General features: G+C 46.3%; 1 protein-coding gene across 4 annotated transcripts in view; it reads right to left on the reverse strand.

The window, feature by feature from the left end:
* Positions 1-13,933, reverse strand: part of LOC106508312 (BTB/POZ domain-containing protein KCTD18-like) — a 233,359-nt gene that overhangs the window by 165,354 nt on the left and 54,072 nt on the right. The window contains exon 1 of one of the 4 annotated variants that reach the window (XM_085019142.1): positions 10,288-10,345. The exons of 2 other annotated variants lie outside the window; for them this stretch is intronic. The gene's annotated coding sequence lies outside the window, so the exon portion shown is untranslated. Of the gene's footprint in view, positions 1-8,899; positions 10,346-13,933 lie in introns of those variants that run through there. One more of the 4 variants, XM_085019138.1, reaches the window with a different exon arrangement.

Below are 13,933 nucleotides of genomic sequence, written 5' to 3' on the forward strand. Positions count from 1 at the left end.
ACAGTTAAACATATGAACCTGAGAGGCAGACAGCTCTAGGGTTTGAATCTTGGTTCTTTTACTTTTTTTTTTTTTTTTCTTTTTTTACAGGCACACGTGCAGCATAGGAAGTTTCCAGGCTAGGGGTCTAATCAGAGCTGCAGCTGCCAGCCTATGCCACAGCCACAGCAACGCTGGATCTGGGCTGCACCTGATTACATGGTAGCTTGTGGCAATGTCAGATCCTTAACCCACTGAGTGAGGCCAGGGATCGAACCTGCATCCTCACTATTTCAGATTCTTAACACGATAAGTGGAGTTCCTGTCATGGCGCAGTGGTTAACAAATCTGACTAGGAACCATGAGGTTGCAGGTTCGATCCCTGGCCTTGCTCGGCGGGTAACAATCCGGCGTTGCCGTGAGCTGTGGTGTAGGTTGCAGACACGGCTTAGATCTGGCATTGCTGTGACTCTGGCGTGGGCCAGTGGCTACAGCTCCGATTAGACCCCTAGCGTAGGAACCTCCATATGCCGAGGGAGCGGCCCTAGGAAAGTTAAAAAGACAAAAATAAATAAATAAACAAACAAACAAACAAACACGATAAGCCACAATGGGAACTCTGGTTCTTTTACTTTCTAGTTATGTGACTTAGGGCAAGTTGCTTAACCTCTTGAAGCCTAAGATTTCTTTATCTGGACGATGAGAATAATAATACTAAAATCTATTCATTGGCTAATGAGGAGTAATTTTTTTTATTTTTTATTTATTTTTTTTTTTGCCATGGAATGCAGTAGCTTGATGTGGGAATCTCCATTCTCAGACCAGGGATTGAACCTGGGCCAAAGCAGTGAAATCACCAAATCCTAACCAATGAACCACCAGGGAACTCCTGGGTTGTGCAGATTAAACTGCTTAGGGTGGCCTCAAATAAATGCCTCTGAAAGGGCTATACATCCTACCAGCCTACTTTCATCTTCTGTGTCACCCACCTGGCCCCAGTAGGCACTGAGATCGCTGTCTCTGGTATAAATACGTTTGTATCCTTTCATAATGAATTATGTTAATAATTCAGAGCATGTCCAGAAGATACTCTTCACTTTTGAAAATCATTTTATGGAACACCCCTTAACGGCCTGCACTAGCTAAGTCTTGAAACTAAGTAATAGATCCAGGATCCTGAGGGGCTTGTGGAGCTGAATTTCCATCCAAATGCTGCCTTGGAGGAAGATGATATCCCTAACTCAATAGAGAGCATGTCTTCATGAAAAGATAGACCACAAATGGGAGAAGATACTTACATCATATGTAGCTGCAGAGGATTAGTATCCAAAACAGTAATCATAATAAAAGCTCTGTAGCAAAATGAGCGAAAATACAAACAGTCAAGTCACAGAGGAAGAGATAGGGATGATCTGTAAATGTAGGAAAAGATACTCAACTCCATAGGAATCCAGAAAATAAAAGCTAAAATCACAATCAAATATTATATATTTACACCCATCATATCAGCAAAAATTTTAGTCAGTCACTATCACCACCAGTATGAAGTCTATGCATTGCTGGTTGACTGTAGACTGGCCTGGCCTTTTTGAAGAGTTTGGAACTCCCTGGAAAGGCCATGTATCCCAGATCCCAGGGGTTTCTCTACTAGGAATCAACCCTCAAGAAACCCTTGCAGAATTGCACCAAAAGGCAGACACAAAAAAAATGTTTAGGCCCTATTGATTGTAATAGCTAAACAACAACTTAAATGTTTATTAGCAGAATAAATTATGACATATTCATATAACTGGGTAATATGCAGTCATTACATGCATCAACAAAATGATTCTCAAAACACATTAGGTACAAAAAGTAAGTTGCATGGTAAAACCACTATGGAAAACAGTATGGAGGTACCTCAGAAAACTAAATATAGAACTACCATATGATCAAGCAATCCCACTCCTAGGCATATATTCAGACAAAACTTTTATACAAAAAGATACATGCAACCCTATGTTCATTGCAGCACTATTCACAATAACCAAGACATAAAAACAACCTAAGTGTCCATTGACAGATCAACAGATTAAAAAGATGTGGTTCATACACAAAATGGAATACTACTCAGCCATAAAATAGAACAAAACAATGCCATTTGCAGCAACATGGATGGAACTAGAGATTCTTATACTAAGTGAAGTCAGAAAGAGAAAGACAAATACCACATGATACCACTTATATATGAAATCTAATATATGGCACAAATGAACCTATCTACAGAAAAGAAACAAACTCATGGATATAGAGAACAGACTTGTGGTTGCCAAGGTGGTGGGGGAAAGTGGCATGGACTTGGAGTTTGGGATTAGTAGATGCAAACTATTGCATTTGGAGTGGAGAAGCAATGAGGTCCTGCTGTATAGCACAGGAAACTATATCCAATCACTTGTGATGGAACATGATGGAGGATAATGTGAGAAGAAGAATGTACATATGTATATGTATGACTGGGGCATTTTGCTCTATAGCAGAAATTAACAACACTGTAAATCAGCTATAATACATGTGAAAAAACCATAATGGAAAGCATATTGAAACAAAAACAAAAGTAAGTTGCATAAGAATACACACATGATGATGTCATATATATAAAATAGCAAGCAGAGCAGATCTACATATTGTTTGCTGACATGCATTCAAAAATATATTGGAATAATAAATAACAAATCTAGGATATTAATTTCCTCTGGGGGAGAAATGAGATCCTGATGGGTCTGCATGGGGCTTCAGCTGTATTACAACTGCTTCATTCTTTCTTCCTTTCTCTCTTTCTTTCCTTGTTTTTTATTTAATGGCTATACCCACAGCACATGGGAGTTCCCAGGCCAGGGATTGAATCCAAGTTTAAGCTGTAACCTACGCTGGAGCCTTTAAGCCACTGCACCAGGCCAGAAATCGAACCCACACCTCTGCAGCAACCTGAGTTTCTGCAGTAGGATACTATTTTTTTTTTTTTTTTTTTTTTTTTTTCTGTTTAGGGCCGCCCATGTGGCATATGGAAGTTCCCAGGCAGGGATCAAATTGGAGCTACAGCTTCTGGCCTGCACCGCAGCCATAGCAACACAGGATCCAAGCCACATCCGCAACTTACGCCACAGCTTGGGGCAACATGAGATCCTTTAACCCACTGAGCAAGGTCAGAGATCAAACCCACATCCTCAAGAATACTAGTCAGATTCTTAACCCAATGTCAACAGCAGAAACTCCAGAACTGCTTGATTTCTTGAGTTAGGTGAGTATATCTGGTTGTGTGTTATATTCATCTTTATACCTTTTGGTATATATTAAATATTACAAAACAAAATTTTAAATAAATGACATTTATTAATTTCTATTGTGCAGTTTTCCTTTTTAATCTCAGAGTTAATTAAAACTTTTCCCAGGCTGTATTAGTTTCCTGTTGCTGGGGAGTGGGGTGGGGGGTTTGGGGGGGGTATTTTTGGCCACGCCCATGGCATGTGGGAGTCCCTGGACCAGGAATCCAAACTGTGCCACAGTTTTGACCAGCACCACAGCTGGGACACCAGATCCTTAACCCACTGTACCACTAGGGAACTTCCTCCTATTCTTGTTTTAACAAATTACCAGAAATTTAGTGGCATACATATTCATTATTTTTTCATTATTTATTTATTTATTGTCTTTTTAGGGCCACACCCACAGCATATGGAGGTTCCCATGCTAGGAGTCCAATCAGAGCTGTTGCTGCCAGCCTATGCCAGAGCTACAGAAACACGGGATCTGAGCTGCATCTGTGACCTACACCATAGCTCACACTAATGCCAGATCCTTAATCCACTGAGTGAGGCAAGGGATCAAATCCTCATCCTCATGGATACTAGTCAGGTTCGCTACCACTGAGCCACAACAGGAACTCCCATATTCATTATTTTAGAGCCCTGGACCCTTAGTCCACTTTCTAAGCCAGCGGCATTGCCTCTTCAAATCTCTCTGGGGAGTTCCCATCATGGCACAGCAGAAACGAATCCAACTAGGACCCATGAGGTTTCAGGTTCAATTCCTGGCCTCCCTCAGTGGGTTAAGGATCTAGCATTGCCATGAGCTGTGGTGTAGGTTGCAGATTTGGCTCAGACTTGGCGTTGCTGTGGCTCTGGCGTAGGCCAGCAGCAACAGCTCTGATTGGACCCCTAGCCTGGGAACCTCCATATGCTGTGGGTGTGGCCCTGAAAAAAAAAAAAAAAAATCTCTCTCCGACCTCTGTCTCTGCTACTACATGTCTGAATCTGACCTTCTTGCTCCCTCTTTCAAGGACCTTTGAGATTACACTAGCCCACCAAGGTAATCCAGGAAAATCTTCCCACTCCAAGTTCCTTGACTTGATCACATCTGCAAAATCCCTTTTGCCACATACAATAACACATTCACAGGTTTAGAATTAGAACACAAACATCTTTGGGGACATTTTCTGCCTGCCACACAGGCCCTAAACATTTTATAGGTTCTAGTGCAGGGCCTCTTGTGCCCAGTGGAAAGCCCCTGGCCTGCTTGGCTCCTAAGTATAGCAGTTGGTTTCCCTGCCCTGGTAGAGATCCAGATGGCCACAGAGCAGTTAAGTGTAAGCCCTCGAAGTGGGGAATCACAGAGGTGGAAATTTCCAAGCTGGAGAATGAATGGGTCCAGAACTACTTTCCTCAGAGTAGCCAGAGCAATCACTTTAAAACACAAATCTGATCACGTCCTTCTCCTGCATGAAACTCCAGCATGGCTGCCCCTCAGCTTTAGAATAAGGAACTGGAGTTCCCATCGTGGCTCAGTGGTTAATGAATCCGACTAGGATCCATGAGGTTGTGGGTTCGATCCCTGGCCTCACTCAATGGGTTAAGGATCCGGTGTTGCCGTAAGCTGTGGTGTAGGTGAAGACGCGGCTCGGATCCCATGTGGCTGTGGTTCTGGCTTAGGCCAGCGGCTACAGCTCCGATTAGACCCCTAGCCTGGGAACCTCCATATGCCATGGGTGCAGCCCTAAAAAGAACAAAAGACAAAAAAATTAAAAATTAGAATAAGGAACTAAGTCCTGAAAGTGGTCCCACACAAGGGTTTCTCAACCTCAGCACTGTTGACATTTGGGGCTGGGTCATTCTTCGCTGGTGGCATCCTGTATCTGGCAGGTCCTGTGTATCGTAGGATGTTTAGCAGCACCCAGGGCCTCTATCCCCTAAACACCAGTAGCAGCAGCTCCCCTCCCCAACCCTGCCACACATTCATTCAAGCAAGTTGTGACAACCTTGTTAAATGTCCCAGTGGGACAAAAATCACCCCTGCAGAATTCAAAGCGGTCCCGAAGGGTCTCAGCCCTGACATCTGCCCACCCTATTCTCTCTTTAGCCACCTAAAAAGGCATCTCCTGGCCGAGCACATTAGGGTCTTCTGGCCTCCAGATTTCTGCACACACTGTTCCTTGTTCCCTCCTCCAGGATCGAGCCTTCCCACATCTTCTCATCTGGCAAATTCTTTTTTTGCAACCCCCCCCCCTTCCTGTCCCCTTTCAGAGATCACTGCTTAGTGCTGCAGCCTGCCCCTCTTTTGCAAATTCTCTCCACACGGGCCATCATGTGTCTGCTTCTCCATCAGAGCCCCTCCAGGAGAGCAGGGCCTGTGACTGTCCTGTCCCACTGAGTGTGGTGCTTATGGATTAGTGACCATGTGGTCTGTATTATCTTGTGATTGGCGGATACTGTTGGCCCCACCCCCATCTGTCCTGTAATCAGAGGCCCAGGAATCAGACCATGAAGCCAGATAAATCCCCAAGGATGATCTGGGATCAATAATCTGCTCTGCATTGTGTCTGGACACTGCTGGCCCCATTAAAGATTAAACAATAACTCAGGGTATGATCTAGAAAAGAGATTTTCCCAAGGGCAGTGAATTGAGAAGTCACAGGCCTACACATCCCTTGCTCCAGGAGCTCCTATTAAATTATATCCTCCCTGAGGAAGGGCCGGCACCATAAACTGGCACCAGCTGTCAGGACTCTTTGGGAAGAGAGCCAGACAGTGGTCATCCACATGCAGGGAGCAGCCCCACAGGGAGAACGTTATCACTTGCCAGCTCTGGCACGATAGACCATTCAAAAGGCAGCACTGCCAAATAAGAAATGTCTAGACCCCAGCCAGGTTCCCTTTGCCAATCCCAGGCTGGGCATGTGAATGCAGGCAAGGCGAAGAGCTAGCATACCACAGATATGTGGCCACACCTCGCCCAACGATCAATGCTTTACCTGATGCAAAACTTGTAACTCATACTCTGAAATGGAATCCTCTGAACAATGCTGAAGGGACAACCTGGGCAGCAGGTGCCTGACCTTCCCATGATGGGAAGGTGGTCCTTGCCCTTTGCCTGAGTTCAGCCTGCTCCTCCTGCTTCCTCAGACTCCCAGAGGGGAGCTTTCCCTTGCCTGTCAACCCTGCCACCAAATCCATATTTTTGGTGTTATTATCCTTAATATGTTCCCTTAAACATACATTCCTTTCTCCTTAACAGTTATTTTCTGATTATGTAAATAATGTATACTCATTGTAAAATACGTAAACAACATAAAAAAGCATAAGGAAGACAAAAAACATTAGATAACCACCATTAACATATCTCTGTTTATCCAATTGCACACATTAATGTGATTTTACATACATACGGTGAACATCTGTGCTCAAATCCTTAATCAAAGAAGAAATTTTATATTAGCATCACTAACAGCAAACTGCCATCACTGGCCAGATGAGAAGGCAAACCCCTAAAAATAAATACAGTGGGGGAAAAGAAACCCCAACAAAACAAAAACAATGTGATGAATTATCTAGTCAGATACCACAGCTCCCAAGGTTGCAAAGCCTGAGGTCTAGACTCTCGGAGTTAAAAAGGGGGATCAGCAAAGGTTAGGCAGGTCAGACCAAAGGGAGACTTTCTCCCGGATACAATTAGAAGGATTGAAAAAGAATTAGAAGGAGTAAATCTTTCTCTACTCTGTTGTCTGTTCCAAGTCCATGCAAAGCAGCTTAAACGGCTGGGGTGGCTTCAGGACCTCCGCAGCCTGCAGAGAAGCGGGGCAGAATCCACAAGTACCGGACCCAGCAAGGTCCACTCAAGCCCTCATGCAGGGGTAGCTCCCGTGGTGCAGCGGGTTATCAGGAAAGGCCCCCGTGTACTGGCTGCTTGTCCCTCAGAAAGCAGCACTTCAGAGGCACCAGTCCAAGTCCCCCTTCTCCCCTCCTTTTTCTCCTCCCCCGCTTCCTGTCCCAGGCATCACTCCCTCCCCAGCCAGAGCTGGAGCTGACGGGAGACTCCAGGGCTCCTTTTCCTCCTTCATACAGACTCTCTCATCTCAAGGGCCAACATTCCCAGGCAGCAGGTCCTGTGTTCTTATCAAGCCAAGCCTTCCTGCCCTGGGCTGGTTCTCCTGAAGCGAAGCGGAGAGCGATCTCAGGGCTGGAATAGGATGAGGCAAACAAAGTCAAGGTGCAACAGTAAAGAAAGCACCCCCTTTCTGCGGCAGACCCTCAGCCCCCCCCCCCTCCCCCAGTGGGCACCTCTCATCTCACGCACTCCCAGGCCCTGGGCACCAGAGCTGAACCTGGGAACCACTCACTATGTGGTGCCGGGACAACCGGAGACCCATGCAAACAAGATAAAATTGGAGCCAATTTGATCCTTCTTCATCCTACACTACACACAAAAACATCAATTCAGTGTGCAAAGGCCTAGAGATGAAAAAGAAAACATGAAAAACTTTAGACCACATGGGAGAAATCAAACACAGCTTTATGATTTGAGCGCAAGAATGCTTTATGATTTGAGCTTTATGATTTGAGCGCAAGAATGACTTGAAGTTATAGAAGAAAAAATCGTAAGTAAAAGTACTGATAGATTCAACTATGTTATCTGATTGCTTTTCTAAAGTCACCATTAAGAAAGTTAAAAGACCAATTACAAAACTGGGAAAATACAATTGCCCTGCATGTAACTGACAAAAGATTAGTAACCACAATCTACAGGATGAGGGGTGGGGAAGGTTTTTTTTTTTTTTTTTTTAAGAACAAAAGAAAAACCTAGGCAAAGACTGAATGGCAAACTCATAGAAGAGGGAACATAACTAGCCAATAAATATACAAAGCGATGTTCAACCACACCACTAACCAGGGAAATGCAAATTAAAATTACAGTCATTGCTGTATAATAGAAATCAACGCAATGTTGTAAATCAACTATACCTGATAAAATAAATTTTTAAAAATAAATAAAATTACAGTCAAATGTCGGAGTTCCCACCGTGGTACAGTGGCAACAAATAGGACTATGAACCATGAGGTTGCAGGTTCAATCCCTGGCCTCACTCAGTGGGTTAAGGATCTGGTGTTGCTGTGAGCTGTGGTGTAGGTTGCAGACACGGCTCAGATCTGGTGTGGCTGTGGCTGTGGTGTAGGCCAGCAGCTGTAGCTCCATTTAGACCCCTAGCCTGGGAACCTCCATATGCCTCAAGTGCAGCCCTAAAAAGCCAAAAAAAAAAAAAAAATTACAGTGAAATGTCAATTCACACCTGTTTGGTTGGCAAAAATGCAGAGGTCTGACAATGCCAAGTGATAGTGAGATTAAGAGGAAATAAGAACTCTGAGCCCACTGGTGGGAGTGTGAATTAGGAAGGCAGCAGTGCTGTCCTCTAAGGACAAAGATGTGTGTGTGAAGCCCCTTAAGGGGCTTCTTTTATCCTCAGTTCTTCTGGGACTTAGAAAGATGAAGTTAGAATGCCAAGTTCAGCTCTGAACATAACCCTTTCCTCTTTAGATGCCTCCAATGGTCCCCCATTGTCTACAAAAGGAGCATCAAATGCTTTAATGACATTTTTGTGAGGTAACCAACTCACCTTCTGATGTATATCCAAGCTGCAGTTACAGTAACACTGGGTCCTTTGACCCGCTGTACTGGGTGGGAATAGAACCTGCATCTCTGCAGTGGCCTAGGTCACTGCAGCAAGATTCTTAACCCACTGCAGCATGGCAGGAACTCCTTCACTCTTTTTGTTTGTTTGTTTGTTTTTAGGGCCGCACCTGTGGCATATGGAGATTCCCGTGCTAGGGGTCAAATCAGAGCTGCAGCTGCCGGTCTATACCACAGCTCATGTCAACATCGGATCCATAACCCACTGAAGGAGGCCAGGGAGTGAACCTGCAACCTCATGGTTCCTAGTCGGATTTGTTTCTGCTGTGCCATGACGAGAACTCCATCCTGCACTACATTCTTCATGCTTCTCCTGTAAAACTAACTTCGCAGGCTGAAATCGCTCTTAATCCTTAATCATATGAATCATATGAAATGTTAAAGATGGGGAGACTGAGGCTGGGGCAGGCTGAATGCCCACCCAAGCAAGGCCACCCCGTTAGACAGAGAATCGGAAGAGAACCCAGCTTTGCTGAGTCCCTGATCAGAGCTCTCATCACCATACATCTCTTCCCAGGCTGAGGCCTTGAAGGCCTGGCTCTGGGGGTGCGGGGAGCCCAATCCCCTGGGCTCCTGCCACATCACACTGCCTGACACAGCCCAGCAGTGACAGCCACCATTTGTCACGAGGTAAAAATATGCCAGGGAGCTGGACAGGCAAGTACTTTCTGTGCCGGCAGCTCGTTGGTCCTGAAGCATTAGATCCCTGAATTGGGATGCCCTTGCATTCCCCTTGTCAGCAGAGAGCAGCCAGAGCTCTCTTTTACTGTAATTGGGTTAGTCTTGTGGGTTCGCCCTCCTCCCAGCTGTCAAAAGAGATTATACAGAAATGTACTGCTGCATCGACCACAATTCAGGTGCCGGCTGGGGCCAAAGCAGGAGGAAATTTCCAAATGCATTCATTAATCACCCCAAGGACCTGGTGGCTGCTTGACCATACTGCTTTCGTCCAGCTGCAATCACTGGAGCTCCAGCCAGAGCTCAGAGGTCTCCCTCTCTTGGCTGCAGGGCCCTCAGCAGAGGCCTGGGCACAAGCTCAGGGAGGGTGGGGTGAGGGTCTGTACTCACTCCGAGAGTATCCCTTGCCTCAAAGGGCGTGACATTAAATAGCAAATTTTAAAACACAAGATGGGAGGAGAGGGAGACCACAGAGGTAAGAAAAAGGCTTTCCTCCTGTGTTTTGAACAAAGGTCCTGCAAATTTCATTCCACCCTGAGCCGGCCTTGCCCCCAGCCCAGCAGGATCTTAGCCCATTCTGGCTGCTACAACAAAACAGCACACACTGGGAGACCACAATAGGAATTTATATCTCACAGTTCTGGAGGCTGCGGGTCCAAGATCAGGATGCCGGCTCGGTCAGTGAGGGTTGCCCACTTCTCTTTGCATCCTCTCCAGGTGAAGGAGGCACGGAGCCCTCAAGAGCCTTTCATTTAAACCACTAATCCGGCTCCTGAGGGCTCCACTCTCAAGATTTAAGCACCTGTCCATAGCCCCGCCTCCTAATACCATCACTTTGGTGATTAGGATTTCAACACACAGATTTGAGGAGACACACACATTCAGACCCTAACACGCAGTTTCTAAATGCTAATAGGTAGAAGCAGAACATCTGATTCCTCAGGACCCCACAGGTGCCCATGAAAGTTGAGCTACTCTAACCCATAGGTTTGCTGCATCCGCACCTGAGAGGGTCTGTGGATCCAGGTCTGTGAAGACCTCTCTCAGGCCACCCCAGTGATCCTCACACTTCAGTGAGTGGAAAATCCCCTAGAGAATGTGTTAGAAAGGCAAGTTCTCAGCCCCCCAGCTCCAGGGACTCTGACTCAGCAGGTCTGGGGTGGGGCTGAGAGGCTGCCCTTCCAGCAGGCTCTAGGTGATGCTGAGGCTGCAAGCCTGGGGTCCACACGTGGAGGGACACCTGTAACTGCTCTGCTTCACGGAGGAAGCAGCAGAGAGACTGGGTGCCTTGCCTGACGGCACACAGTACCCAGCTCTCCTTACTCGGTCCGCCTTCCCCAGGCCTCATGGTAGCTCTGGCAGTATTTGAGGAAGGAGGGCTGGAGGTAGGATGGGGCTCTGAAAGTTTCCACTAATGCTTGTTGAGCAAATGAGTATTTTAGCAACTGAATAAACCGCTCCTCATTTCTTGTTCCAATCTATGGGGCAGGGCAAGTAGCACCTGGGAGCAGAAACCTCACCCTTTATCTGTTTGAGCCTCAGTTTCCTTAGTAAAAGCCAATATTCATGAGGCACTTCCCAGGTATTTTACATGCATCGATCCTCTCCAAAAACCTAGGGAGCAAGAACTGTTATTATCCCCATTTTACAGATGAGGAAACTGGTACTCAGAGAGTTTGGTAATTTCACTAAAGTCATAGGATCTGGGAAGAGGCAGGATTTTAACAGAGGCATTCGGACTCCATAGCCCAAACTCCTCACCACTTTGCCCTGCAGAAACTACATTGTTGGGGGAGTTCCCATTGTGGCTCAGCAGGTTAAGAACCCGACTAGTATCCAAGAGGATGTGGGTTCAATCTCTGGCCTTGCTCAGTGGGTTAAGGATCTGTCATTGCCATAATCTTGGAAGGCCAGCAGCTGTGGCTCTGATTCGATTCCCCCCCCCCCCCCCGCCCCCAGGCTGGGAATTTCCATATGCCACAGGTGTGGCCCTAAAAGGATTAAAGAAAAAAAAAAGTAGCCACATTGTTGGGAACCTACAACTTGGTTCTGGCTGCCTGGCTGGAGGCCTTCCCATTCCTGGCTCTCTAAGCCCTCCCACCTCTCCAGTCCAGCTCAACCCCCAGCTCCCTTTGAAGATTGCCCTCATGAAAACAGTGCTGGCCTCGGTGTGGACAAGAAGGGCCCCTGGCCTTGGCCCTGTGCTTTAGAGGGCCTTGCTCTGCCCCTTCTCTAGCCATGCCCTAGCTTTCCCGTAGGGTGGGAGTGGAGGGTGAGGGGGTCAAGGACCTGACTCCCCTTTTTTAGAATGTTCTGAGTACCTAGGACCCTGGAATTCCTCACACAATTGGCCCTGCAGTTGTCCCCTGGCCCACCCTTTCAAAGGCACAGCTGAGATGTGGCCCCCTCCAGGCCTGAAGGGTATCTAGGAGTAGGAAGCAGGGGTGGAAGAACTGACATAAAAGCCCAGGTATCTATAAAGATGAACATGGGGCCCTTCAAGATTCAAGAGGACGAGGGAGTGCAAGAGAAAATGAGTAACTAACTGGGGGACATGACAGAAGGTCAACCCTTCCAGCAGAGCCATTATATTCATTTCCTATTGTTGTCTAACAAATTACTGCAAATTCAGTGACATAACATATACGTCATCATCTCAGTTTCTGTGAACTAGGAATCCAGGCAGGGCTTGGCTTGGTCCTCTGTTTTAGGGTCTCTCATAACATGTTTTCCAGGGCTGAGGTCTCACCTGAAGGCTTGATTGGGGTAGGAGCTGCTTCTAAGCTCATGTAACTATTGGCAGAATTTTAGCTCCTCCAGGGTCTTGGGACTGCAGCCCTCCATTCCTTGCTGGCTGTTGGCCAGAGGCCACCCTCATCAACCTGTCACACAGGCCTCTCCAAAATGGCAACTTGCTTCATCAAAACCAGAAAAGGAAGGCGTTCCTGTCGTGGCGCAGCAGAAATGAATCAGACTAGGAACCATGAGGTTGAGGGTTCAATCCCTGGCCTTGCTCAGTGGGTTAGGGATCCGGCATTGCTGTGAGATGTGGTGTAGGTTGCAGACTCGGCTCAGATCCGGCATTGCTGTGGCTGTGGTATAGGCCAGCAGCTGTAGCTCGGATTTGACCCTTAGCCTGGGAACCTCCGTGTGCCTCAGGTGCGGCCCTGAAAAAAAACAGGAAGGGAAGGGAGTCTGCTGGCATGAGAGACATCACTATTTTATGGAACCCAACTATAGATGTGAGCGAAATCACTCTTTTATGGAACCTAACTATAAATGTGAGATCCCGTCCCATTTCACACAGTGTGTTGGTTAGGAGCAAGTCATGGGTTGCATTCCCACTCAAGAGGAGGGGATTACTCAAGAGAATAAATACCAAGAGGTGGGGATCACTGGGCCCATCTTAGAAGCTGCCACAGCCTGATTCAGGCACAGACTTCCAAGAACCGCAGAGAGAGTTCTACATTCAAATCTGACCTTCTCTGGTCCCTTAAAGTTATCTCATTAAGGGAGGAAAATAGATGATATTTTAGTCAACATTTTGTTAGCTGGAGTTACAGCTTTTAAATATTTAGACATATGGGATGTGGGCCTCTATTGATACTCTCATGCTGGCCCATAAATATTAGAACAGACTTGCTTCTGTGTTTGTCTCTGCTGCCACCTCAGACAGGCAAGGCCTTGTTGGCAGAGTCCTGTCTCCTGATCATTTGCCTGCCCCCCCCATGCAGCCTAGCACTGCATCTGTCATGTGGGAAGCACTCAGGAAAGTCTGTCTGGGCATCCGCTGGCAGCTGCCTGGCTCCAGTGGTGGGCCTCCTCCAGCCATTGCCATGAAACCGCTGGGCTGATTGTAAACCTCAGTGGCTGGGCTTTTTCCTGGGCGAGAAGAGAGGCTCCCACATGGCACAGGAAGAAAGAGAAGAAAAAGTCACCACATTAGCAAGGCAAAGCAGACTCCTTCCAGGGGAGCAAAAGCTCTGCCTTTAGATAAAAACAAGATTATTAGGTTTCTTTCTATTTTTTAATTTTTATTATAAAAATAATAAACATATTTATATTTTTTAAATCCTTAGGAACAAAAGAGCAACAATTCCACCACTAATTTCCTTTTGTTGTATGTATACACAGCATATACATATATATACATTTATTTATATATATTCATGTATTTATATATTTTCTTCATTTTTGGGGGGGTGCCCTGCAGCATATGGAGTTCCCAGGATCAAATTTGCATCCTAGTGTTCCCAAGATGCTGCAAATCCCATTGCGCCAG

The sequence above is a fragment of the Sus scrofa genome, chromosome 3 (assembly GCF_054392235.1).
Source record: "Sus scrofa isolate SSC_HxYL_T2T_F1_AM1 chromosome 3, Sscrofa_HxYL_maternal_Yorkshire_Landrace_v2.0, whole genome shotgun sequence".
Classification (NCBI taxonomy): domain Eukaryota; kingdom Metazoa; phylum Chordata; class Mammalia; order Artiodactyla; family Suidae; genus Sus; species Sus scrofa.